The sequence below is a fragment of the Lytechinus variegatus genome, chromosome 6, assembly GCF_018143015.1.
Source record: "Lytechinus variegatus isolate NC3 chromosome 6, Lvar_3.0, whole genome shotgun sequence".
NCBI classification, from domain to species: Eukaryota; Metazoa; Echinodermata; class Echinoidea; order Temnopleuroida; family Toxopneustidae; genus Lytechinus; species Lytechinus variegatus.
Genome location: NC_054745.1, coordinates 37,342,095 through 37,368,376, shown reverse-complemented (window position 1 = coordinate 37,368,376; position 26,282 = coordinate 37,342,095). Strand labels below are relative to the sequence as shown.

At 37.3% G+C, this 26,282-nt stretch overlaps 1 protein-coding gene across 7 annotated transcripts in view; it reads right to left on the bottom strand.

Moving 5' to 3' along the window:
• The window catches only part of LOC121417423 (plakophilin-4-like), a 90,629-nt gene that overhangs the window by 63,177 nt on the left and 1,170 nt on the right, over positions 1-26,282 (bottom strand). For 6 of the 7 annotated variants that reach the window (XM_041611125.1, XM_041611123.1, XM_041611127.1 and 3 more), the window contains exons 2-3: positions 20,893-21,029; positions 15,228-15,334 (exon numbers count right to left, since the gene is read on the bottom strand). The gene's annotated coding sequence lies outside the window, so the exon portion shown is untranslated. The remainder of the gene's footprint in view (positions 1-15,227; positions 15,335-20,892; positions 21,030-26,282) is intronic. The other variant, XM_041611124.1, reaches the window with a different exon arrangement.

Here is a 26,282-nt window from a genome sequence, read left to right as displayed (position 1 = left end):
AATCCTTTCTTGTGGTAAATGATATTCACCATTAAATGTTCATTGGCAATGGTATAGTGCAAGAAAGGTTTACCAGTCGTTCTTAAAGGCGTTCCTGACACTCATTGACAGTTCTGGCTTCTGGGGGCCATTTCTTAAAGCTGTTTGTATGAAGTTAAGAGTGACTTTAGGAACAACTTGTGATCCTTTCTTGTGTAAATGGTATTCACCATTAAATGTTCATTGGCGATGGTTTACTTTAATAGCCTACACCACTCGTTCTTCAAGACATTCTTAACTTTTAATACGAACAGCTTTTATTAAAAACAAGACACAATCAGAATGTACAGTGTACATGTATGTCTGATTTTGGGTCGGGGTGGACTGAAGCAGAAACTGGGCCGGCTATAAACATTCATTTGTTCTGATTTACCCTCTTTTCAATAAAGTCTGATTTGAGGGTAGAGAATGTCGTGAAACAGAAACTGGGCCAACTACATGTATGTAGGCCTTATAATCAATTTGTTATGCTCATCTTCCCGGCGGTTTCCTCCCGTTTCATTTCATCCCTCTTTGGAGGTTATTTTCAACAAACCAAATATAGCCCAGGACCTATGAAATTGCATCCCTTATCCGAAATTTCTACAAGCTTTTTCCTTCATCATCCTTTCTCTTTTCGGTTAGTCTGCAGGCACCAGACCCTTGATTTTCACAATTCGCACACCCGGTAGTGCATAATGCAGGGTCTGAATTAGTGAGACTAGAATCACCATGTAACGATGGCTGGTTCAACAGACAGGTTCATATAAGCCAGTTTATAGTTCCTTTCTGCGCTTGACCAAAAGATTCTACGCATGATCAGAGGAAGGTCATTTGTACTAAAGTGACATGGAGGCCGTTCTCATTACGCTTTCTAAAACTAGTTTACTGGAAGCCGATTCAGGAAACCAGTTTGGAAGATCGCTTTGCTAGCGTTCCCACTTGAGCACACAAAAGTGGTTTTCAAAATCACTTCACGTAAAGCGCTCTTGTTGCTATGGAAATGCTCTCAGTGGGGTGACACATTTCGTGCGAAATTCGAAACAAGCATGGTCATTCTACACCTGTCGTGTTGAGTAGCGCGCTCAAAATGTGCGAAGATCGCTTCCCGAAGAACGGTTGTGTCCTCACTTTAATATGCTAAAACCAGTTTAACGAGGCAAAGCGATCTTGAAAACTACATCGCGAGGTGGTTTTCCAAACTGGTTTAGAAGATCGCTTCCAAGACCGCTTTGACCGTTCTCACTACGCGTTAAACTAGTTTCCAGTAAACTAGTCTTAGGAACGTAGTGAGAACAGCCTCATGGTGGTTTAAAATCTAATGAGATAAGCACTAACGTTGATATCTTGATTATTCATATATTCTTTTGAATTGCGGTTTTCATTTACATCCACAAAAAACAATGCGTCCACGAACGACTGGTATTTCAGTTTGCCAAGTACATTGTGCAACATGCTAAGATATGCATTCAAAGTAGGAATGCAACAAATACCTTCATAAAGTGTTCATTTGTGTGCTATTCTAGTCACCTGGTCTATTCAATCACTTCACGTTCCTGCTATGTAAGACAAGCTTACATAATATCTTGCTTTGAAATCTGCCTATCATAATGAAAGAAATGAAAGGTCATTTGACCAAAATTGTCCATGAAGTAACTACGAACTGGTCTATTCTGATAGCAGGTTTAATTTAGACTCAGGTTTAATTTAGACTCAGGTTTAGAGTTGTAGTTTAAGTATGGAAAGCCATAAGTATCAATTTTTTTTATTAAGTTGTATGTTTCTTATGTTTACTGTGCTCTTTCCTGATTCATCGATGGTGAAGACAATGCTCTATTTACATGTATACTTCCTAGACAATTATGAATGATTTGAGAGCCAAATGAGGTGAAATATGATATCTCTACTGTTAGTGATTTATATGTAACAATTGGCTAGCCATAATTAAACCCCAACTTTAAACCCACGTTGAAGTTAAACCTGCTATCAGAATACGGGCCACATGGTCTTTGGAGTCGAGTCTTCACACAAGACCTTTTACTGGTTGAAGTGTCAAATATTAGTCTGAGCTTGCCCCGACTACTTTTTTATCTCTTCACCTGTTTGACCTAGTCTGCACGCACAGACTCAAATTTGACACTTATGCAACGTCAAGAGAGTGAAGACTTCAATCCAAACTCTGTCTTTAAAGCTCATTTCATTGTATTCCACAGTAATCTAGTCTCAATACTTAAGACTGCATTAATATGCAGCATAACGTGGGCACGTCGTGGTGCAGTGGTCCCGACTCTCGCCTTTCAAACAGAGGGTCGTGGGTTTGAATCCTAGCCCCGGCACAATTTTCTTCAGCAAGAAATTTATCCACACTGTGCTGCACTCGACCCAGGTGAGGTAAATGGGTACCGGCAGGAAGTAATTCCTCAAAAAGCTGTGCGCACCAGAATCGGTAGACTAGCTTTAATAGCCGGGATAATATAGGAGCGCTTGAGCACCCAGCAAGGTGGATACATGCCCTATACAAATCCAATATTTTTATCATTATTTAATATGGGAAACTTTAAAGGTCTGTGCCTGCAGACTACAGTACTTTGGACTCATCACCCTCGCTCCTACCTCACTCTCCTACAAGTTCATTTTCAAACAAACCAGAATAGCCTTGAAGATCGCATCCCCTCTTCCAAATTGCCTTGAGATGTTTACCTCCATCATCCCCATCTCAGCACGGATATAGGTTAATAAGCTCCAGGCGTTGCTGTTGGTACTACTTCTGTCTGTCTTGCGACTCTTGAAACAATGCCGCAGACGTCCTTGTCTGTCACTCAAGCTCAAATGGTCTCTGCCTGTTCCTCCTTCACCCGATTCTCAATCAATTCTTCTCTCATCTTTCTCATCATATTCAGCGGGTCCAATCTAGTCTGCATGGCCAACCCTTCGCTCGACTTAAGGGTCTGAATGTGCAGCCTTCTCATGCCTTGTGTACTAACAGCAAGTTTTGTATGTGCTAGTCTTTGCGTGGAGGCACACTTGTTGATCAAAGTTTCAATCAGGGTCTGTGCATGCAGACTAGGTCCAATCCTCATCTTCTCATCATCTTTATGACCTTTCCCATATAGGCTTTATAATCCTTCCTTCTCAACCCAACATATGAATATTATTTTTTTCATACATGAAGGTCTGTCATCGCATCTGGGCCCAATTTAATAAAGAGTTGTAATTGATCTGATGAATCGCAACTATGGAAAGCCAACATATATTAAAATGCATGTTTGTTCAAAAGATTTTCTAGATGTAAATGTATATCCATGAATTCATTGATTTCTTGACATTTTGGTGAGTTCTCCTTTTTTAACAAAGGACATTTTGCAAATCTCTTTTAAAGGATAAGTCCACCCCAACAAAAACTTGATTTGAATAAAAAGAGAAAAATTCAACAAGCATAACACTGAAAATTTCATCAAAATCGGATGTAAAATAAGAAAGTTATGACATTTCAAAATTTCGCTTCATTTCACAAAAACGGTTATATGAACGAGCCAGCTACATCCAAATGAGAGAGTCGATGATGTCATTCACTCACTATTTCTTTTGTTTTTTATTGTTTTAAATATGAAATATTTTGATTTTCTCGTCATTGTCATGTGAAATGAAGTTTTATTCCTCCCTGAACATGTGGAATTCCATTATCTTAACATTTTGTGCTTCAGGCAAGGGGGTCCTAATTGTCAAATTCGTAAAAATTGAAATATTGTATAATTCAAACAATAAAAAACAAAAGAAATAGTGAGTGAGTGACATCATCAACTCTCTCATTTGGATGTAACTGGCTCGTTCATATAACTATTTTGTTAAAAATAAGCGAAACCTTGAAATGTCATAACTTTCTTATTTTACATCCGATTTTGATGAAATCTTCAGCATTGTGCTTGTCTGATATTTCTCTATTGATTCAAATCAAAATTTTTCTGAGGTGGACTTGACCTTTAACAAATGATATTTCTCCAACTCTCCCTTTTCTACATCATATACATGTACAAGCTCCATCATCGCATCATCCACATCCCAATGTCTCCCACACCTCCTCCGTCCCCTTTCCAATATGCCCCCTGGCCCAGCCCAGCGCCAGACACACTGCTACTGGTTCTAAATCAGTCCCATCCCCGCCGGTTTTGAAGTCTAATGTCAAGCCGCAGTCATGCCATGAGCATGAATAATGCCAAGAACCCAAGACCGCATGTTGTGCTGATGTCGAACATTCTGATTTTGAATTCCGTACGTGATCGTGTACAACAGTCAAGTCAAAAACCCTACATAGATGTGCTACAAACTTCCCATCGATCCAGTATAAATTATGTAGAGCCTACATACATGTACATGTACACCGTGACAGTCATGCTCCCAAATGACAAAGCCATTTGTCTATTGTCAATTGTTTCATTTGGGTTTTCACTTGGGTGGTAATGATAATGGCTTGGGCTACATGCAATTGCAATTTTCTGGTCTACTTGTATACATGTACATGTACTATAAGTTCAACACAATTTTTTCTCTCATTACTTTAAAGGTCAAGTCCACCCCAGAAAAATGCTGACTTGAATAAATAGAGAAAAATCAAACTAGCATAGTGCTGAAAATTTCATCAAAATCGGATGTAAAAAAAGACAGAACTATGACATTTTAAAGTTTCGCTTATTTTTCACAAAACAGTGATATAATGTACAACTCGGGGAGTCAGTCAATGATGTCCATCACTATTTTTTTTTATTGTTTGAATTATAGAATATTTAATTTTTTTATAGATTTGACAATAAGGACCAACTTGACTGAACAATATAGTATCAAACAATGCTTATTCCACATGTTCAGGGCGGAATTAATCGTTGTATCCTTGACAATATGGAGAAAATTAGAATACATCATATTTCATATTGATACATATTGTTTTAAAATTTTAAAATGTCATAACTTTCTTATTTTACATCCGATTTTGATGAAATTTTCAGTGTTGGATTTTTCTCTTTTCATTCAAATCAACTTTTTGTTGGGGTGGACTTGTCCTTTTGATAATAACTAACCAGGAAGTTCTGTATCATTTTGGGGCCTTCAAGTGAATGCATTTGAACTTGGAAACCCTTGCTGGCCATCAATATTACGTGAAATATACCAGCTGATATGATCTGGATTTCTGGATAAATTTGGGGGATGGGACTGATTTAGAACCAGTAGCAGTGTGTCTGGCGCTGGGCTGGGCCAGGGGGCATATTGGAAAGGGGACGGGGGGGGGGGGCGGTGAGGAGGTGTGGGGGACCCTGGGATGTGGATGATGCAATTCCTTTGCCTCTTTTTTTCACGTTCAGTGTCTGGATAAAATAAAGGTTATCCATCATACTTGGCCAAATAATGGCTCATGCTGTCATGACATCAAACATTCATGAATACAATGTATCTACACATTATAAATCACAGTCAAAGTCGCTGCATGTAGCTGACATTTGAGTGTTTTTCCCACGCTCTCCCCTTCCATAACACATTTGGTCTGAGGACGTTTGTTTGTGGGCTCTTGGAATGCAAACAAGATGTTCCTCACCTGCCAAGCTTCTAGTCTAGCATCAAGGATAAATTAAGGTTTTTAATTAAATTCCATCAAAACAAAATTCAATTAAATACTATTCAATTTGATTTTGATTGCTACCATGTACTGTAGCATGGACAATACAAATGCAGTGTTTACATAATTCAGAAATTAAACTTTCAATCCCTTTCGGCCTACATTGTGAATAATAAAATTATAATATTCCCCCCCAAAAAATATTGTATTGAACAATGTATGTTGATATGGATACATTATATAGGCCTATATGTTGTGTACATTATCCAACAGAATAGGCCACCCCGCCCCAAATCCCCCAGATGCTGTTTGACACTATTTCAATCCACATCTAGAGGAAACATACTGATGAAAAATGGCACAATGGATGCCTAAATAATATTTCAGCTGAGATAATGTTGAAAACATTTTTTCTATATTGTTTTGCGATTGCAATTCTGGTCCAATACAATTTTGAATGACGAGGCCAATTATTACAGGTCTATTCTACCACTACCAAGAAACCAAAAACCATTTGTTTGTGGTCAGACCTCCAAACAATGTGTACTACAAATACAATGTACTAATAAATACAGATAAATTCTTGAAAACTCAATGCAAACAAAGAATCGTGGAAGAGTAGCGGAGAGAGAATGGCAACATTACACGGATGGCTTGGTTTGAACGAAGAAGACGTATGCAGAACATGTATTCTATCTGATGTTAATGCATGCATAGCTAAAAGCTGAAATCATGCTCTAATGGAGAGATTTTGAAGTGAAAAGGCAAAAAATGAAAGGCACAATTATACATACAGTGGATAGATTAATACAAAGAATATGAAGAAGGTTGTACATTGTACAGTACATTGCTCATACCAGATACTGAAGGGCTGATGATTCTAAATTTATAAGCCTTGAAAAAAAATTGTAGGGCCAATGAGGCAAGTATTATCCTGGCCTATGGTCTATCAATGGTTTTATCCTCATCTACAACATAGAGCGTTTAGCCGATGCATTACAAACATACATGTATTCTGGTGGGTGTTTCATGAAGCTGTTCGTAAGATAAGAACGACTTTAAGAACGACTGGTGATCCTTTCTTTTGGTAAATGGTATACACCACAGGCGATGGTTTAGCGCGTAAGAAAGGATCACCAGTCGTTCTTAAAGTCACTCTTAACTTACGAACAGCTTTATGAAACGGCCCCCAGGTCCAAAATCCAATGAATATCCCATAGGCTGCTGTACAACATTTACATTTGCCATTGAAATTTATGAGACTAATATTCAAAGGTGTATAGTGCGAAACTGCGCATGCGCGAATGCGTGAATGAAAACAATGAAAGCAATGTGATGCGCAGCGTACATGTAGAGCGCAATGACGTCACAATCAACTACACGTTCGTTGCATGTCAACGGCTAACTTGATCCTCATGAAGTAATGATGCAATAAATGTGATGTGATATATGACTTGTTCAACCAAATTCCTCCCTCTTTTTGGGGGAGGGGGAGTTGGGATAGATGATGATTATAATGGACGGCTTACTTTCATGGGGTACCAGAAATATTCCACCCGTTAGGGCCAATACTCCACTCATCTTCGATTCGTGGAGTATTTGCCCAAACTCGTGGAATATTTCTGGTATTCCATTCTGAACCATCCAATATTTTATTATAAATATTCAACATTGCCTCCCATTCATCAACAGGTTTTTATTTTATGGGTGGCAGTATATTAGGAAGCTCCTTGGTAATACCAAATCAGCAAATGCATCTCATTAATAACACTGTATTTTGGCAAGGCTTGTCATAACCATCATCAATCATTCCTACATGTGCATACATGTATAAAGAGGGAAAATTCATGTACAGTGTATGCCCACGTTCTGAGAGCCAAATAATTCTTCCAGTTTATTTGACTTTTATATGTAGTTTCATTTTTTCTCTCTCTCTCTCTCAAGTCTTTTTGTCAAAGTTTTAATATAGTTTTGACAAAAATATTTATATGAAAAAGATTTTCGTTCAGATAGAGAAAAGGACTCTTCATTTTGTTTTTTCATATATGATAGTGCCTGTTTCACTAATTTTTTTTTTCATATGACATCCTGCAATGTGACTTGTGAGGTTTTGAGATCGAAGGACCATTTCATGAATGCAAGTTTAATATCAGCAATGACAATTTTCATGTCATTATTCAACAGTCATAAAGCCAGACACCTGGGGAGCGTTTCATCAATATTTTCATCCGGCAAGTTGTCAGATCTTACATCTTTCCATGATTTTGATTGGCTGAGAGGCACTGTTCCTATAGTAACTGTCAGGTAAAATGAGACTTGTCGGATAAAACATCAGACAAGTCCTTTCATGAAACGCCCCCCTGTAGGCCTATTCCGAAGCCATTCAAAACTGAACTGTCAGATACTTAACTCGTCAAACGACAAACGTTGATTAATGAACACACATTTGGACTCTGTACATGTATGTACGTGTTGTCTGCGGTCATCCGAACCGATGTACAGTGTATCAGTCTGATTGGTCAAAAAATCAATTTTTTCAAAAAATAAAAGTACAAGTCCTACTCTATTCATAAAATTTTTAGGAAGCAATTCATTTTAGTTTCTGAGATATGAGCAGATTTTCAGGGCGATGCCATACAAATTTTTGATAAAATGTGCAAATCCCATTGGAAACGTGTACTGTAACAGAGCGATACGACGTTTTGACTGACCGCAATGCGCGCAGTCAGCCAAACCGTTACAGTATCGGCATTGGGCACTGCTTTGACTTTGCAAGTGAAAAGCGATACGTTTTCGGTTTTGACTGATCGCATCGCTTTTTCCCTATGCCGTTTTTGTAAAGGGAAAATCTAACTCGCTCAAACCGAAATTACAAGCATGTAGCTCTTTTACCACATTTTCTTGGATCCTTACTTTTGTGTAAAATCAAAAATACCAACTATCAAACCAAGCAATTGTCTTGGTCTTTCCAACCATGTATTTTTTCAAGCAATGAATATGTTGCAAGGCTGGTGAACTATTATTTAGTGAAAATAATGGTAAACTTTGAAGTCCATTTTCTCTAAAATGGGTTCGCACCGCCGTATGAGTGCGGTTCAGATGACCGCCGATGGTAGACCCTACTGACATGATTAATTACATTGATTATTACAAATGCATGATCAGTTGTTAAATTCAGCCAAACGATCAATCACTATGCATTATCAGATTAAACATGGCTTTTGCCTTTTAATACAGTGCGTCCCAGAAAAAAGGAAACCGGGATTCCCATACTTTTTTTCTTCAAAGGCAAATGAAATATATGATATCTAATAATCATATACCAGTAGTTCAATTATTCCTCTTTAATTTGATACCTTCATGTAATATGTAACGAACACTTCACGCAATAACGAGCAAAGCAAGTTAATGAGCAAATGAGCATTAATGAGCAAAACTACATGTTGGTTGCGCAGAAATATTGGACAAGATATTTTAGATTGGTTCGTCATACGGCGAACATGCTTATTTGACGATTGGCATTTCTTTCGTATTCTTTGTTATTGTTTCTCTCACTGATCCCTCAAATGAGAGTGGATTCAGATTCAAACGCAAGTTTCTGTCCAAATCGTTTCTGATACTAGTATGCAACAGTGTAATTGTTTGTAATCTGTCATGCCTGAATGATTTGCTAAATTTTTTGGTTTCAAATTACAGATGAGATTCCACTCTTGCCATGAGTATCAAATTTATAGTGAAAACACATTTAATAATTCTGAAATCTTTCTCTGAAATCTTTCTCTAAAAACGGGTTTCCTTTTTTTGTGGGATGCACTGTTACATGTATTTAAGCCATGAAGTGTATATCAAGTCGACATGAAAGCATATACATCGATTTGATTATCAGACACTGTAACAGTTGTGTAATGGAGTAAAAATCAATAATCCATACGGGGGATATTATTGACTACAAACAATTATGATTCATTCAGGGCCATTCAGACAAGCAAATTGTAACAGAATACTGACATTTTAGTTTTGAGATTAAATATAAACATAATTTGCAAAACTATTAAAAAACAAAATAACTAGGGCCTACATTAAAACAGGCCTATAATAATGCTTGAGCAACAGGAGGATTGTTTAAAATATCTGGGTAAACTCTCAACTTAATTTTTTTTTCATTTAAATCATAGGGTCCACGCATCTAGGCCAACATGATGTACACTTTATACAGTAAGAGCAAAATCGTAAGGAATTAGACTGTGGATACATGTAAGAATGAATTAAGTCATGCTATGGTATTAAAAAATCAGACCCCCCCCTCCCCCTAATTTACCCATGCAGAAATCCTGATTGTTGAAAAAATATTTAAAAAAAAACTTAAGAACATCAAAAAGTAGTCACAAGCCTGAGCAATCTCCACACACACTGCAGCAGAATTGCTGATGAGGGGAGCCATCGATGGCATGATTGTCAAGCTTAAATATAAAATGCACCTTGGCAAAAAGCACAAAATGATCAATAATTTGTCAGGGACACTGGTATTAAATGTGGGTGACACAATTAACAAGCCAGCTGTGAAGTTGTCACAATGTAGTGTCATATATTCACTTGCCGACTCTTGTCAATTGACAGCTCAAATGCCTACATGTATTAAACAAAAGTGATAGGCCTGTATGTACATGTAGGCTAAAATGTACACTACCCAAGAACTTGGGGGGGGGGCTGAAGGCTAGTACATGTAGGCTACCAAAGAACCAGGGGGGGAGATTACAAGGAATTCAGAGCGATTTCACCCCCATGCATTAGGCGGTTTCAAACCGCCTCGATCACAAGAATCCCCGTTAAATTACGAGAACTTTTTAAGGCTAAAAAATACCCGTTATTTATTCCTGCATTCAGACCGCCCCGAAACACATCCTTCGGGATAAGTTCCCGAAGTTACGAGCATGCGCAGTGTGGTCTGATAAGCAGGCAAGGCGGGAGATTCAAAATCACTAGCCCAGCAGCCACCCACGCCGCCGCGCCCAACGACACGCTGGGCTAAAAGTTCCCGTAATTTGCTTTCACATCGCCAAAATACCTACGACCTTGGAAAAATCCCCACGAAAGTTCTCGTAATTTCGCCAAGTACCTACTATTTAGCGGGTATTTTCTTTCGGGGAAATTACGCGTAGTTTGCTTTCACATTACCAAAATACCTGGTATTTTCTGATCGGGGTAAATTTCCCGATCAGAGAATACCTGGAACTGGCGAACTTCGAGGCGGTCTGAAACCACCTATTGCCATGTCTGAGCTTATCCAATGAGATTTTGGCAGTATAAAGTTGAAAAGTAGCCCCCAAAATTAAAATATCATATTTTGCCTGCCATAAACGTACAAATACATGTATGTACATGTACATTATATAGCCAGTCTTGTAGCAATGGATAGATTTTCAATGTTTTTGTTTTACAATAATGGATGAGGTTTTATTACATGTATGTCTGATTGGCTATCAATCATTAAATTGGTGAAAGATAGAAGACCTTCCATGACATTGGCAGATTAAAGCCAAATGGTAAATATTAGTTTGTTGACACAAAACTTGGCTTGTCAACATAGACATAATACAGAATTTTTTTCTCGTTTACAGTTTACACTATAGTACATACATGTACATGTACATGTAGGGCTCAATCTAATGTTAAGATGTGACTTGTACTGTACAATGTACCTCCCCACCCATGGAAAAATGAGCAAAAACTATACAGAACATGATATTGATACCAGCCCCTACAGAAATTTTCAAGCTTGCGGAAAGCGTGCGACTAGCTTGCGCAAGCCTGCGGCGTGCTAGTAACTAGCATGCGGCTAGCTTAATAAGCGTGTAATATGCGTGCAGAGTAATAGTTAAGCGATCTTTTAGTGAGCAGGGACTGTTCGCTAGCATGCACTCGCTTATTAAGCGAGCGCCCTGCTAGTCGCATGCTAGTTACTAGCAAGCGGCACGCTTAAATTTCTGTAGGGGAGAACTTACATTCTCCCTGGCTACAGTACACTGTACATGTACGTCCTTTTCACAACATACAGTACAGCCTCAATCAGCAACAGCTTCATTGCAGCGAATTCATTTTTTTTTTAGGGGAAGGGGGGCCTTTTGAACATTTCAGTGGCGAAAGGGGAAGTATTAATATACTTCTTGCACTGACAAAATTGAAGCAAATGAAAACTGACATTTCTGAAAGATTTTTTTTTAGCACATAGGCTACATGTAGTGCATGAGATGAGTTCATGATAGCTGCCCCTTCACTATTACAATGGTACCATGAATGATGATAAGTATTGGGTCATTTGATTTCTTCAAGACTGGACTGGACCTAAAAAAATTGAAAAAAAGGTAAAATGAATACCCTACCCATCATAGGAATTTGATCCTACAATTCATACACTTGACCTCACCTATAAAATGCTGATAGGCATCAAGTGTTAAAGGGGAAGTTCACCCTGGCAAAAAGTTTATTGTAAAAATAGCAGAAAAAATAATAAAAAATATTGACGAAGGTTTGAGAAAAATTCATCAAATAATTAAAAAGTTATTAGAATTTCAATTATTTGATTTGTGACGTCATATGCGAGCAGCATTCCTACATAGCGAATGGTAAAAAATCAATGAAATGTCATTTTCTCAGAAAATTGAAAATGTTTACTGTACCTTTTGTATATCAATAGACAAATCATTTCACACCCGATCATGAATAGAAAACAAAATTAGTCATCAGCAACCATACAAAATTTGAAATTCATGCATTTTATATTACATAACACATGGGGCAGCTGCTCGTTTATGACGTCACAAATCCAAAACTTTGAACTCTAATAACTTTCTTACTCTTTAACGGATTTTCCTCAAACCTTCACCAATATTTTTTACTATTTTTTCTGCTATTTTTACAACACAGTTTTCTTCAGGGTGAACTTCCCCTTTAAGATCAAATCTTCCACTACAATACAAAACAATGAACTGCATGACGTTCTAGTGGCTGAACAAGTGTCTTTTAATACTTAGCTTTCATGCAGATCTAATTTTCAAATGGCTCGGATATTTGAACCAAAACAAATTTGCCTTTAACAGTCACATGAACCTTGTACACCTGAGCCTCTGAATACACATGTGTAGTCTCACTACCAGGACAAAGGGACTTTTAAAAATCTGTGTACAGACAACATGATACATAATAGTGGAAATTGTACTTCTACATAACATGTATATCAAAATGGGATGAGATGTACATGTACAATACATGCCTTTTAGTTTTATACATGTACAGTACTTTACATACATGTAGGCCAAAATGTATGTTAAATTTTTAAATTAATGTTTGATTTTCTTCCAACTACACTAGCAGTTTACATAGGTTTAAATTGTGAATTACAAGATAATACAAAGTGCAATTTGATTTTTCACACAAATAGAGGATGAGCTGAAAGTGTGTTTACAGTGCTACATGTACAGACACTTCAGTGACAGGTTTTAAACACAAACATACATGTACATGTGTACTGAACAGACCAACACCCCCTCCCCCCCCCCCCCCCCCTCTTTCTCCCTCTGTCTTTGAAATAATGAGCTTTTTTATACATGTAGGTAAAAAAAAGGTTACATTAACTAAAGTTGAAAAGCCTCTCCACCAAACTCAATCAAAATAAATTGCAAAGATACATGTAATTCAAACACATTACGACAATCCATACAAATTGGCTTCCCATTCAAAAGCAATCTGGCTAAATGTTTCAGAGTTTACAGTCAACTCGACAGCCCTCAGCAACCTGTTTTACAGCCACAGGGGGTGAGCACTGCAGGCCAGGGACTGTTGGATTGAAAATGCATATGATGGTGGGCCAGCCATATTGAAAACGGCCATATTGAAAACGCATCCGACTCCCAACCCAATGCCATTCAATAAATTGCGAACAACGTGAAGAATCAGCATGAGTACAATACAAGATGGATGGAAGGTGGATTTGGATTGAAGTTCACTGCTGAGTGATGGATGGATAGTCTGATATCCAGACCTCTCTATTTACATAATTTGCATTTTAATACGGGACCTACATATGTATCAACATGTTTGTGCACACTCACAGCCAAGGTTTCTGAAAATGTATCTCGCATCAATTATCATCTTCAGCAAGAAGATGTTTTCCTTCAGCAAGAAATTTATCAAAACTGTGTTGCACTCAACCCAGGTGAAAATGGGTACCGGCAGGAAGTAATTCCTCAAAAAGCTGTGTGCACCTGAATCGACAGCCTAGCTTAGCCGGGTAATAATAATAGTGCAGGGCCTACCGGGAGAACAGTTTTAGGAACTGAAGTGGCTACCTGGGTAAATACATGTATGCTATTATTATCATTACTATCTTCATCAAAATTACAGTATGAAGATGAACAGAACAAAACATAAATATTGGAAATGGAGGTATTAAAAAAGAAATAAAATGTAAACGAAACTAGTGTACTTAAGTTATGGAAAGGGAGGTGCTAAACGAGAATAAAGAACTACAGGGGCGAGTCATGGGTGACTTCATATTCTAAAGTGACTCCAGACCAGTCTAATGAATATGACCTGTGAATTACCTGTATAAATTGCTAGCAATTCACAATGAAATATTGAAAAGGAGGTAGGGCTGTTTTTATGATGATTTTCAAAGGTTGAGTACAGGTCTCAACAAATGGAGGAATGAAGAATGACTTGGGTACGGCCTGTACAATACAGTATGAATACAACATAGCAAACCAAATGGGGTTCACTTTAAAGGGGAAGTTCACCCTGACAAAAAGTTTATTGTAAAAATAGCAGAAAAAATAATAAAAAATATTGCCGAAGGTTTAAGAAAAATTCATCATGTAATTAAAATGTTATTAGAATTTCAATTATTTGATTTGTGACGTCATATGCGAGCAGAATTCCTACACTAGCGAATGGTAAAAAATCAATGAAATGTCAGTTTCTCAAAAAAATTGAAAATGGTTTTCACTGTACCTTTTGTATATCAATAGACAAATCATTTCACACCCGATCATGAATAGAAAGCAAAATTAAGTCACCAGGAACCATACAAAATTTGAAATTCATGCATTTTATATTACATAACACATGGGGCAGCTGCTCGTTTATGACGTCACAAATCCAAAACTTTGAACTCTAATATTTTTCTTACTCTTTAACGGATTTTCCTCAAACCTTCACCAATATTTTTTACCATTTTTCTGCTATTTTTACAACAAAGTTTTCTTCAGGGTGAACTTCCCCTTTAATATCACTTTTGGATAAAATCAACTTCAAGTAAAATCAAAGTATGGTATATACGCCTACAGCACGCCATTATTAGCCCATTAAATTATTAAATAGACAAATGAATGCATGCATGTGTGTAGAGGCTACTGTAGGCCTACATGTATGGATTTGAGAAAAAAATGAAAATGCGCAAGAGCTTGGTTTTGAAACACCAAAAAGTTGTTTGATAAAGTCAATTAAAGTATGTATGGCACATAAAGGCAAATCGATGTAATGGCAAAATCAAAGGCGATGAATATTTTGGATGGAAAATTTTGATGTGGAATGTTGGAGCAAGACTTACTTTGTTTTTGGCTACTGAACGTAGCGGCAGATGGTTTACGGCAAAATTTGGTGCGGGGTCAGAGAGCGACTGTCGCTCCTTGGCAAACTTTGATAAAGACCAAGGTGCTGTTCAATATGAAAAGTACATGCAAATCACATTTTTTCAAGCTGAAGTTAATAATACACACAAAAATCAAACACAACAAAACAAAGTGTTGATTGATAAAACTTGAAATGAAAATTTCAATAAAAAAATAATTTTTCTAAATGTAGGCCTAATAATGTACAAGTAGGCCTACATCAAAACCTGAGCTCAATACACTGCACAAATTAAAAGAAGACCACCAAATCCTATAAAATAATAAAAATTAAACCAAATTCTGGTACACATGTATTCCTCATGCTCGAAGTACATAGGGGAGACCGGGGTTAGTTGGAACATGAGAAGTTGAAACATTGTAATTTTCTTTAGCACCTGAAAGTAAATTTATGCAATACTGCCCTCAACTTATTGCTGTTAATGATACAATAGTTGTACATGTAGTATCAATAACAATAAACTGAGGGCAGAATTGAATTTACTTTAATACAGGCATTAAAGAAAATTACAATGTTTCAACTTACCCCATGTTCCAAATAACCCTGGTCTACCCTACTTTAGCAGTATGCTGCAGGCCAATGCACAATTCAATTTAATTTGTCATTTTTTTCGAATTCAAATTTTTTTTGCCTCCGACGAAGATTCTGCTAGGATCGAAAGCTTAGGCCCCTTCTAACTCTTTGATTTTTATTATTTTATTCTCAAAATAGTATAAAAAAAACTTGTATTACAAGCCTATTCAAAACTGCATCATCTGCTATGGTGGTTGAAGAAAATTACTGTGTGCAAAAAACATAGATAAATGTCAAATGAATCACTCAATATTTTGTAATATCAAACTTTTAATATCAAACTTTATACTCAAATATTGCTTTTGACAAGTGACAAGTAATGGATGACTGTGGCTTTTGTTACAACCCATTGACCTGATGAGGTCAGGGGTCATCTGAGGTCGGTGAGTATCAACTGTATTGAGTTTATCCTAGTTTACTGGGTAAATAATGCCCTTGGTCATTCAACACCTGTTACAGACAGAGAGGGATGCACCAATTTTAACAAACAGTTCTTTTTAAAAGGAAACCTCTCCCTTCACAATAAGCTTTATGGGAGAATCAAGTATATTAATATGTACAGTGTATACATGTACATTATCATTCACCCTTTGCAAGCAAGCATACACAATTGGCAAAACATGTAAACAACATCAATTGTATCCAGTATTTTCAATGGACATTGGGATGCACCAACAATAGTTGTACAAGGGGCGTGAGAGGGAGATTGTACATAGTATGTCTGCATACATGTACACAGTATGATAGAGTTAGCATTATATTGGAGCCAAAGTTTGCACCCTTCCCTTTGCATGCAAAACCTTAATTTGCCTTTGTAATAAAGTAAACCATGTCAAATTTTCAGGTAATTTTCTTTTTAATAGTGTGCATTACCACTGCAAAAATATCATTCCTTCATTTTCATGCACTTGTAAAGAAGAATTTGTACATGTGTGAATGATTTGTACACACAATACTGTATATTTTGTAATCAAACAAAAGAGAGGAATGTACACTGTATTTCACACAATACAGCTTTGCATTATTCAGCCCAGCATGAAAGGAAATTCTTTCGGGAATTAGCAGGATTTACCGCTTTGTAGACCCCACATCTTCACATGTACAGGTATGTAAAAAGCCTAATAAAATTCTTTGAGGGCCTTGCAGATTTATTTGAATTTCAGATCGAAGGATTCAGGAAGAAATAAAAAAAACTGTCAACTGTCATTGTACACAATGGGCTTTTCACACGTGAATCTTGAATCATCATTGTATTGCTACTGTAATCTTGGCTGTGATTTATAGCATTCGTGATGCCAATCATGTTCCACATGTAGTTTGGTTTCACACGTGCTAAATATTCTTCAGCCTTATTTTCCACTGGAATCATCATTCAAATTTAACACAATTTTTTTACCGTGTGAAAGGGTGGCATGTCCAATGCAAAGTACATGTAATGTATGTACATGTACAGGCCTAAAGAAGTAATTTTTATACTATGTGTATGTACAAGGAATATCATTGTCAGCTTGGGTACAAATTTACATTACTAGGCTACCTGTACAGTTTCAGCATTCATTCCTTTAGTTTTACCCCTTGATTTGGGGCGCAGAATGTAAAGTGCAAAAAGGCCACAGCAGAGCTACCAAGTCTCACGCATTATGCGTGAGACTCAAGCATTTTGGACTCTTGTTCATCCCCTAATATACATTATACACAATGTCTGTGATCTCACTCAGATTCACAGAAAATCTCACGCATAGCTCGTCTTTGAACTTGGCATCTCTGCCTCAGTATTGTCTACTTTTCAGGTAGGCCTACATGTAGCCTACATTATGTACATCTTGTCAATCATGGCCCTTTATAGGGCTTTGCAAACAGACATTGGGACAAAGGTTGTTAAAAAAGCTACATGTAGCAATACTTGGTCAATACATGGATAGAATACTCCCCCCCCCAAAAAAAAAAAAAAAACTTTTTCACGCAATCAGAAGCATGATTCATATACATGTAGATCTGTCAGTGTGTATGACCCTTGGGAGTTTGACATGGCTGAGCGCATCTATTGAAATGCGTTGAATGAGGAGAAAGGGTGAATAGTGACACTTCACCTCATGCATATAAAAAGCATTTCTCATTCACCGATTCAAAGACTGCACTCAAAAGGAGTGCTGTATACATCATTGTATACAGACCAGCATTTACATGTACTGTCTGCCTACATGTAGGTCTCAAACCTACAAACATGTAGGCCTACAGTCAAACCTGTGTTAGTGGCCACCTGTCTATAGTGGTCACCTGCCTATAGTGACCACTAATACCACTTCCTCAGGAGGCAGATTGTTTGTATAAGAACCTGTCTATAGCAGCCACCTGTCTATAAAGGCCACATTTTGTGTTTCCCTTGGATGGTCACTAAAGACAGGTTTCAATGTACATTTAATGTATGTACAAGTAGTGTAGGCTTGTTATTTGTGCTGTTGTTCGCCGTTTGATCCTTGACACCATGTTGCTTTCTACATGTACGTATGTACATGTGCGCACTATCATTAAAAAAAATACGCTGTACAGGCCTACAGTACATGGAGAAGCCCTTACAAGTACATGTAGGCTAGGGTAGGCATCTCTCTAAATTGTACACATGTACAACTGTACTAGTCTTTTATAATATTACTCTTCAGTATTTTGTAATTTCTGAATGGGAATTCTTCTATCATGACACCAATAGAGTAATCATCCCATCCCCCCCCCCCTCCCCAGCCAAGACAAAACACTGAACTCTAGTGTCTCGCCGCCCACAATGGTAGAATTCTTTTGCCATGACAGTTCAACCTGTCATCTCAATAAACAAAGCCTTGCAGGATTCATGCTTGTTCAAGCTCATGCCCACATAAAATGAAGTGTAAATTTCACAATTTTGGTATACATGTATATTGAAGAAGTGCTATAGTCTTTCATACATGTACATGTACATCATACTTGTACATGTATGCTTTGAAACAAATGTAAATTTCAGAATGTATACATGTACATGTACATGTATGTAGTTTTAATACCCAAACATGTACAAGTGTATGTACATGTAGGCCTAAAAGTGCACACAGGTACATGTACTGTACAGATAGTGTGCACAGCATACCAGTAGGGACTCTCAGAAAATTGTGCTCGACTCTCCTGATAATTGAAATTTTCATTTAAAATATGATATTGGAGGAATCCACAACAATAAACATAGAAAAATAGAAAACTCTCAGCATGTGTTTAGGGGGAATGAAAACTGAAAGTTCCACTAGGCCTGGCACAGTAGGCAATAAATCCGTCAAACAGAAAAAGGCCTGTTTACTTTTTGTCCTCAAAAAGGAGGAATTATTCATTAATTTTCCTCCCATGCTGTGTAAAGGTCAGCGAACAATATTCTGGATTAAGATATCTGACCACAGCATTCTTTCTGCTGCTATTAAAATTTAGTTTATTGAGGACTCATTACCATGTACATATTTTGATACTGAGGTCCCTTTTTTGTAAGTAGAGACATGCATAAATATTTGGAAAAATACATACGTAGGCCTGTATGATGTTCATAACTTCAAAGGAAAGTGACAAAAAATAAGAATTTGCAGAGTAGTACATATCGTCGCACACACCTCTCTGCGCAGAAACAGTGCACTATCGCGCCATGCGATTTCACCACGAACCGCCCTCTCTGTTACGATGCCCACTGTGGCGTAAATAATTCACTTCAAGAAAATGTAAAGATACGGGATGAAACTTTGGAACCTGAACTATCCAACGAAGACACCGGTAAATAATTTGCTCTCCTTGTAGGTGCACTAATTGCTGGTTTTAAAAACCTTTTTTTTTAATGCGTTCTCTGCAAAAGTAACTTTCGCATCAAAGTGCGCAGAGAGGATGGTTTGTGGTGCATACAACGATATATATGCAAAGATCCACCAAAATCATCAGGCCCTACATCTAGACGTAATATCCAGCTATATGTAGTTACTAGTTTAATGAAATCTCCCCTCAAATTCCCCTCCACCCCCCCCCCCTCCCCTATGTTAACACCCATCAGTAGGCCTATGCTTTCCCTCTGCAATGAACATGTACAAATGTACATGAAGGACTTGCAGCCATGCACACTACCTTGCCTCTTTCTCTGATAACATTTTATGTCCCATCTAGGGTCCGTTGCAGAAAGAGTTGCGTTTAATCGCAAGTCAAAAATGCGCGCTGTTGATTGGTTGAAAACCCAAGTTGCGCATGATTTTTGGAGTTGCGATTGATTGTAACTCTTTCTGCAACTGGGCCCCTAGTTCTATAATGGGAAAGGCCATTAGGCACAAACAACCCTTTTCCAGCAGAGACACAAACAACAAGATTAAAGCTTTAAGGGTACGAAAAAATCAATAGGCCCACAGGTTTCTCACTGACTCACTGGGGTCAATAAAAAAAGAAAAAAGAAACTAGAATGTCTATTTTAAAAAAATGCTATCCTTGACTGAACCCAATATCTGCACACAATGAAAATGCATTTATTGCAGGACTACAGGTGTCCATGTACATTTACAGTAATGTCTGTAAAAAAGGCGCTTTATTGTGTACACATGTAGGTTTGTATAGGTCTGTGCATATTATACATGCATGTATGTAGGCCAACAATATTACCAAGGCTATACATGTATAATGTACAAAATAAGTGTGAACGTGTACATGCCTACATTTATACAGACATTCATCAGGCCCAGATGTAAATCTCTACAAAACTGAAAAGAGAAACAAAAATTATTCATGTAGGTCTAAACATGCATAGCACATGTACATGCATGTACGATGTAGCCTACAAAAGTACAATGTATGTACATGTATTTGAGGCCTACATATTACTGTCACATGCACAACTCTTTTACCAAAACATACTACTGTACTTTGTATAGGCTGAAATGTAGATCTGCATTCCTCATCCTGCAACCAAATACAAATCAGACTAAATGTACATGTAGACTTTCACGAGTTGAAGGATCAAGAAAACTTACCTCACAGGGTAAAAAAAGAAATCTTCAAGATGTTTGCCGTCCTTTGGTAGAATGGTCCTTGGATTCAAAATGTGGGAAAGAATAAAACAGGCAGTCTCCTTGCTGAAATTTTCAATTGAATCTTCAGTAGTGAAAGTCTGTATTAAACAAAGTGAAGAAAAAAATGTTTGTCCATATCGTAACAATGTACAGTACATGTACATCAAGTTGCTCTAATTTAATAGCCCTTCTTTTCTTGGATAAAGTGAAAATTTAAATTACATTCAGAAGCAACCTGATTATTGACCAATTGCAATAGTGTGTACATATGTACATGTATACATGTAGCCTATACCAATGAAGACCAATCTGATGTTTGGAATTCAATTTGTAAAAAGATGCACTTGTATGTCCCTTTCATAACAACAATCAAAATATATGAGGCATGGAATTTCAGAAGGCTGTGCAAGGTCAGAGGTCAAATTCACTTGACCCATATTCTATTAAAACGTATTGGGGCGATCATTTGACACAATAGTCAAGGTATTTTGGCAGCCAGTTTGTTGGGCTCAAACCCCTCAGTTCAATAAACATACAGCTATTTGTAGAAGAGGACTGCATTTTGTGTAATTGAATCCTTTGACCTGCTAAATATCTATAGGCTACTGAAGGTGGAATCCCAATGCTTTCATAAGTACCTGATCTGTCACAAAAAATGGCATATAAATTAAGAGAAGTTTACCCTGGCAAAAAGTTGATTGTAAAGAGAGCAGAAAAATAATACAAAATCAGTCAAAGAATATTTAACTTTTTTTAATTATTATAAAGAAAGTCAAAGAGTTTTCTTTAGGGAAGGGGACTAGAGGATTTCACTCTAGCTTCAGGAGTCAGTTTAATCACTTTTATGGACCCTACTAAAGTTGTTAGTTCTCATAGGATACATGTACGTATGGTAAATGTGTAAACTGTATAAAAATGTTAATATTGAAATCAACCAAGGATAAAAGAGACCCTTTTAGGCTATGCCTATGGATATATACATGTTTTATTCCAGTCCATTTTACTGTAAAGGCCTACACTCACTTCAGTTTTTAAACTCAAAATCTCAAACAGACGGGTCGGATAGCAGCTCAATTTCATTCTCCTCAAGACGGTGTACTACAGGCTACTAGAGTGTCATTCAAAAATGTAGAGAATGTTTTACTGCCTTTGTCAGCTTTAGATATCGGAGTCATGGTTCATTCCCGCTTCAAAATGTCATGAGAATAACTGCAGAGAACTTGAACAAATACATACATGTATGAGAGAGAGACTCTTCCTAATGTCATGTAGATCTACATGTACAATGTAGACATTATTACATGTGTAGACCTATAATTTTGAGGTGCATGTGAAAAAAAAGAAGACAGGCTACATGTAGGCCTACATGTACATGTATATACATGTACATGTATAAAGGGCAAGCGACAAGTCCCTAAAATTTTGAAAAAGCCTATCAATTGAGAAATGAGCCACTGTCAAATAATACTTCTGCCAGTCATAGTGCAAATATCTGAACACATTAGACAAACTTCGATGTATAAGATGAATTTGATTTTTACAGAGCTGTAAGTAGGAATGTGGGTCTTCATAAATGTACATGTAGATGTCTACTGTACAGTGTAGTATGTACATGTACAGGGTAGGACCCTACATGTACATGTGTGTACACAACCTTGCCCAGATTTGTCAAATTAGATTTCTTGAATTTGAAAGGAGACTAATTGAGACATTCCTGAGGCATGATCAATATGAAATGTAATCTACCCCATGGGACGTTTGAATATATCTAGGCTTTGATTTAGAGGTGTTTCAGAGAGCTAGACTAGATGTAGTCTACCTATGCAGACTCATTGTAAAACAATTATTAAAACAATTATTAAAGGACAAATCCAATAAGAATCAAATTTCCGCTAATTTTCCTGAAATACTACATAGGCCTATGCCCTGATTTCTCTTCTCGTTGACAAACTATGGACGTTTCCTGAATTTCCTGAATTTTTCATCTAAGCCTATAAAGGAGGGTGCATGATTCACGCTCACTACAAAGGAAAGACTAGATCTAGGCACTAAAATTATAACATTGATGCAAAGCATTATATGAAGGCGGAATAGTGTCCAATCTTTTTGTTGTAGAGACTTTGGTGGAAGCCGTGGAACATTTGTTGACAAACGAATGGGGGGTTCTTTTTTTATTTGGCAACCAGTCAATTTGACTATATTTTGCCATAACGGTAGCTCGCACTGCTGGCTTCATTTAAGGCACATAGAATTTTATATTTTTTGTTTCATGTGTCATCGCTTTGAATGTTTCCAAAAAGTTTCATCGTCAGCAAAAAGTATGTTTTTTAAGTTTGGTGTACATATTTCATTAAACAGTCATAGGAATTGCGCATACAATACTGACTAGCTGAAGGCTTGTGAAATGTATTAGCACCACCAACAACCTTCCTTTTATTTCCATGGAAGAGACATACGAAGCCGCTTTCCAGGCTGAGGTATTATCAACAACAAAAATTAATAATTGAAATTGGTTAGCCCATCACCAGAAAGAGCCCTGGTGAACTCATTTAATAGCAGTACGAGTTTTGGCAAACTTTAATCCTATGAAGCAATGTTAAGCGACAACTGTAATCACATTCGTAATGCAGCAAGGTTAGTTTAGTTAAAGGGGAATGAAACCTTTGGAACAAATAGGCTTGTGTAGAAACAGAAAAATCAAAGAATAAGAATAAAGAAAGTTTGAGAAAAATCGGACAAATAATGAGAAAGTTATGAGCATTTGAATATTGCAATCACTATAATGCTATGGAGATCCTCACATTGGCAATGCGACAAGGATGTGTGATGTCACTGATGAACAACTTTCCCTTTGGTGGACTGTAAAATACCCTCAAAATGAAATGTCTCTTTTTGCTTTTTCTTTTGATGATACAAACTCTCTATCCATGATGTATTCTTAAAAAAATATGTATTACATGCCCTCATGTAGAAAGAACACATGATCTATGGATAGATGTGATAAAAGAGGCAATTCAAGTGAAATATATATACTAAAGTAATGGGGAGAGTTGTTCACAAGTGACATCACACATCTTTGTTGCATTGCCAATGTGAGGATCTCCATAGCATTATAGTGATCGCAATATTCAAATGCTCATAACTTTCTCATTATTTGTCCGATTTTTGTCAATTTTTTGTTGATCTGTTTCTTTGATTTTTCTGTTTCTACCAGCGTCGGAATTACACGGAAGCGACGGGCGATTTCGCCCCCATGACAGCCCAAATCGCCCCTAAAAATTCTCAAAACCCAATGCTTTGGGGCGACTATTTATTTTAGAATCGCCCCAATAAAATACCATCGACAATGTTAAAAATACTTCACACAATTACGTTCTCCATTGGCGGAGCAAGCGCATCTTTTATATCGCCCTTGCCAGCTTCAAGTTGAACGGTCGTTGCATTATCCGAGCCTTCCGCAACACCGGAAGCTTCGCGATTGTAAATAGATGTGCAATGCAATATGGGATGCGGAGTACGCATAGTCTTTAGCAAAGGCTTTTTAGAATTGTTGACGCACTTGCCGCATGGCTTATGTATATGTACGCGTGCACGATTAGACTGCACAGCTGGTAACGAGACCACATGCATCGTATGGTGCCGGCGGTGTAAGCGATCAGCTGGTGATTGTGACAGCTCTGCTTATCGACATCGTCGAGTCGGAGTGCGAGATGGATAAGCAGCGAAGCCATTACGATAAGCACAGTTTCAAATTGCCAAGTGCGTCTCTTTTTCAATACCATGGTTTTTCCATACTTCACCATGTGCAATATCTAATGCACACATTTCTCATTTGGGATATCACAATTCTGTGATATAGTAATTCTAACTGCTAAGGAAATAAATCCGTTCACAGCACATACGATGTGCGAGTCTTTTATCCTCACAGTCGCTGTCTTTGCTTGTCAAAACGGAGCCTTAATAATCCAAAATCACTTCGCTTATAGTTGTGAATTATATCTTTTTAATTTCTTTCTTGAAGAGGGTTAAATATCAGACAATAAATCATCAAACAAGGCTCAATCTAAAAAAAAAATAGGAGGACGCCGTGCGCTTGAGTGTGGTACTTGCATGCTGTTAGCTAGCCAGTTAGAGCTCACGTTCTCTGCCGGAGCTCTGGGTGAGAATTCTATCAGTAATGGCCTAAGTGATGGTGATTTTCTGTTTCAGATAGAGTTTAGATTTCATGTTAATTTTTGAAAACCGTCAAAACACTTTATGATTTCTTCATTGTGATTAATATTTAAGTTATTAATGAATACATTTTCACCGAATTTAGACTCTCCCAGAATGAAAGGCATTTTCTGTGGAGATCTGCGTTTTCAAAATAACTTGCGAAAAACTTAAGGTACATGAACCTACAATACATGTACATATAGCCTGTGGCTATGTGTTGGAATTTGAATAGACTGAGTAAGATATTGATTTCATTTCTTTAACATAATTTATATGCAATCCAAGTGCACCTCATAGTCACAATCACACACAAACACTCACCCACACCCGTGATTCTAACCATGAAAAAAAAAAAAAAAAATTTCTTAATTTATTAGTTGATCTGAATTCTCCCTCTCTCCTTTATGTTTGTTTTATTCATTAATTTTATTTAGATTTTTTTTTTTTTTGGGGGGGAGGGTTCATTGTTCTTAAAGATGAAAAATAAATAAGCCCATATGTGTGTGTGGTTGTAAAGGGGATGTGGAGTGAGGGTGTCAAAACACACTCAAACATTTAAATCTGATTTCTTAAATGTTGATTATTGTAAGGCCTGTAGGGCATTCCCCCACCACCGGGAGCAAAAAAAAAATGTTCTGAGCTGTTAGGCGTCACAGTGAGTCTCGTAATGTCAAAAGGTAATTGCTGATATGCGATAAAAAAAGTAGCCCCATGAATTTGAAAATAGCCCCAAGATATTCAGTGGTAGCCCCAATGTAAAAAAAAAAGTAGCCCCTAAAAAAAAAAAATTAATTCCTACCCTGGTTTTTACACAAGCTATCTTGTTCCAATGGTTTCATTCTCCTTTAACCTCGCCATATGTGTGAGTGGATAGGCCAGGGCTCACCCGCTTGTATTTCAATATGCTAGGCCTACTAACTTTGCACTACGAATGTGTTAATGGATTTTTTGAGTTGTTGATTAACATTGAACTTTCATAATGGGAATAATGCTAGCCGAAACTCATTCCGCTACTCACCAGGGCTTTTTCTGGTTACGAGCGTTCCATTTTCAAATTCTTAACTATTTTTTATATATAAAAAGCACATAAAGAAAGTGCAAAAGCGCTTATCTCGGCCTGGAAAGTGGCTTTGCAT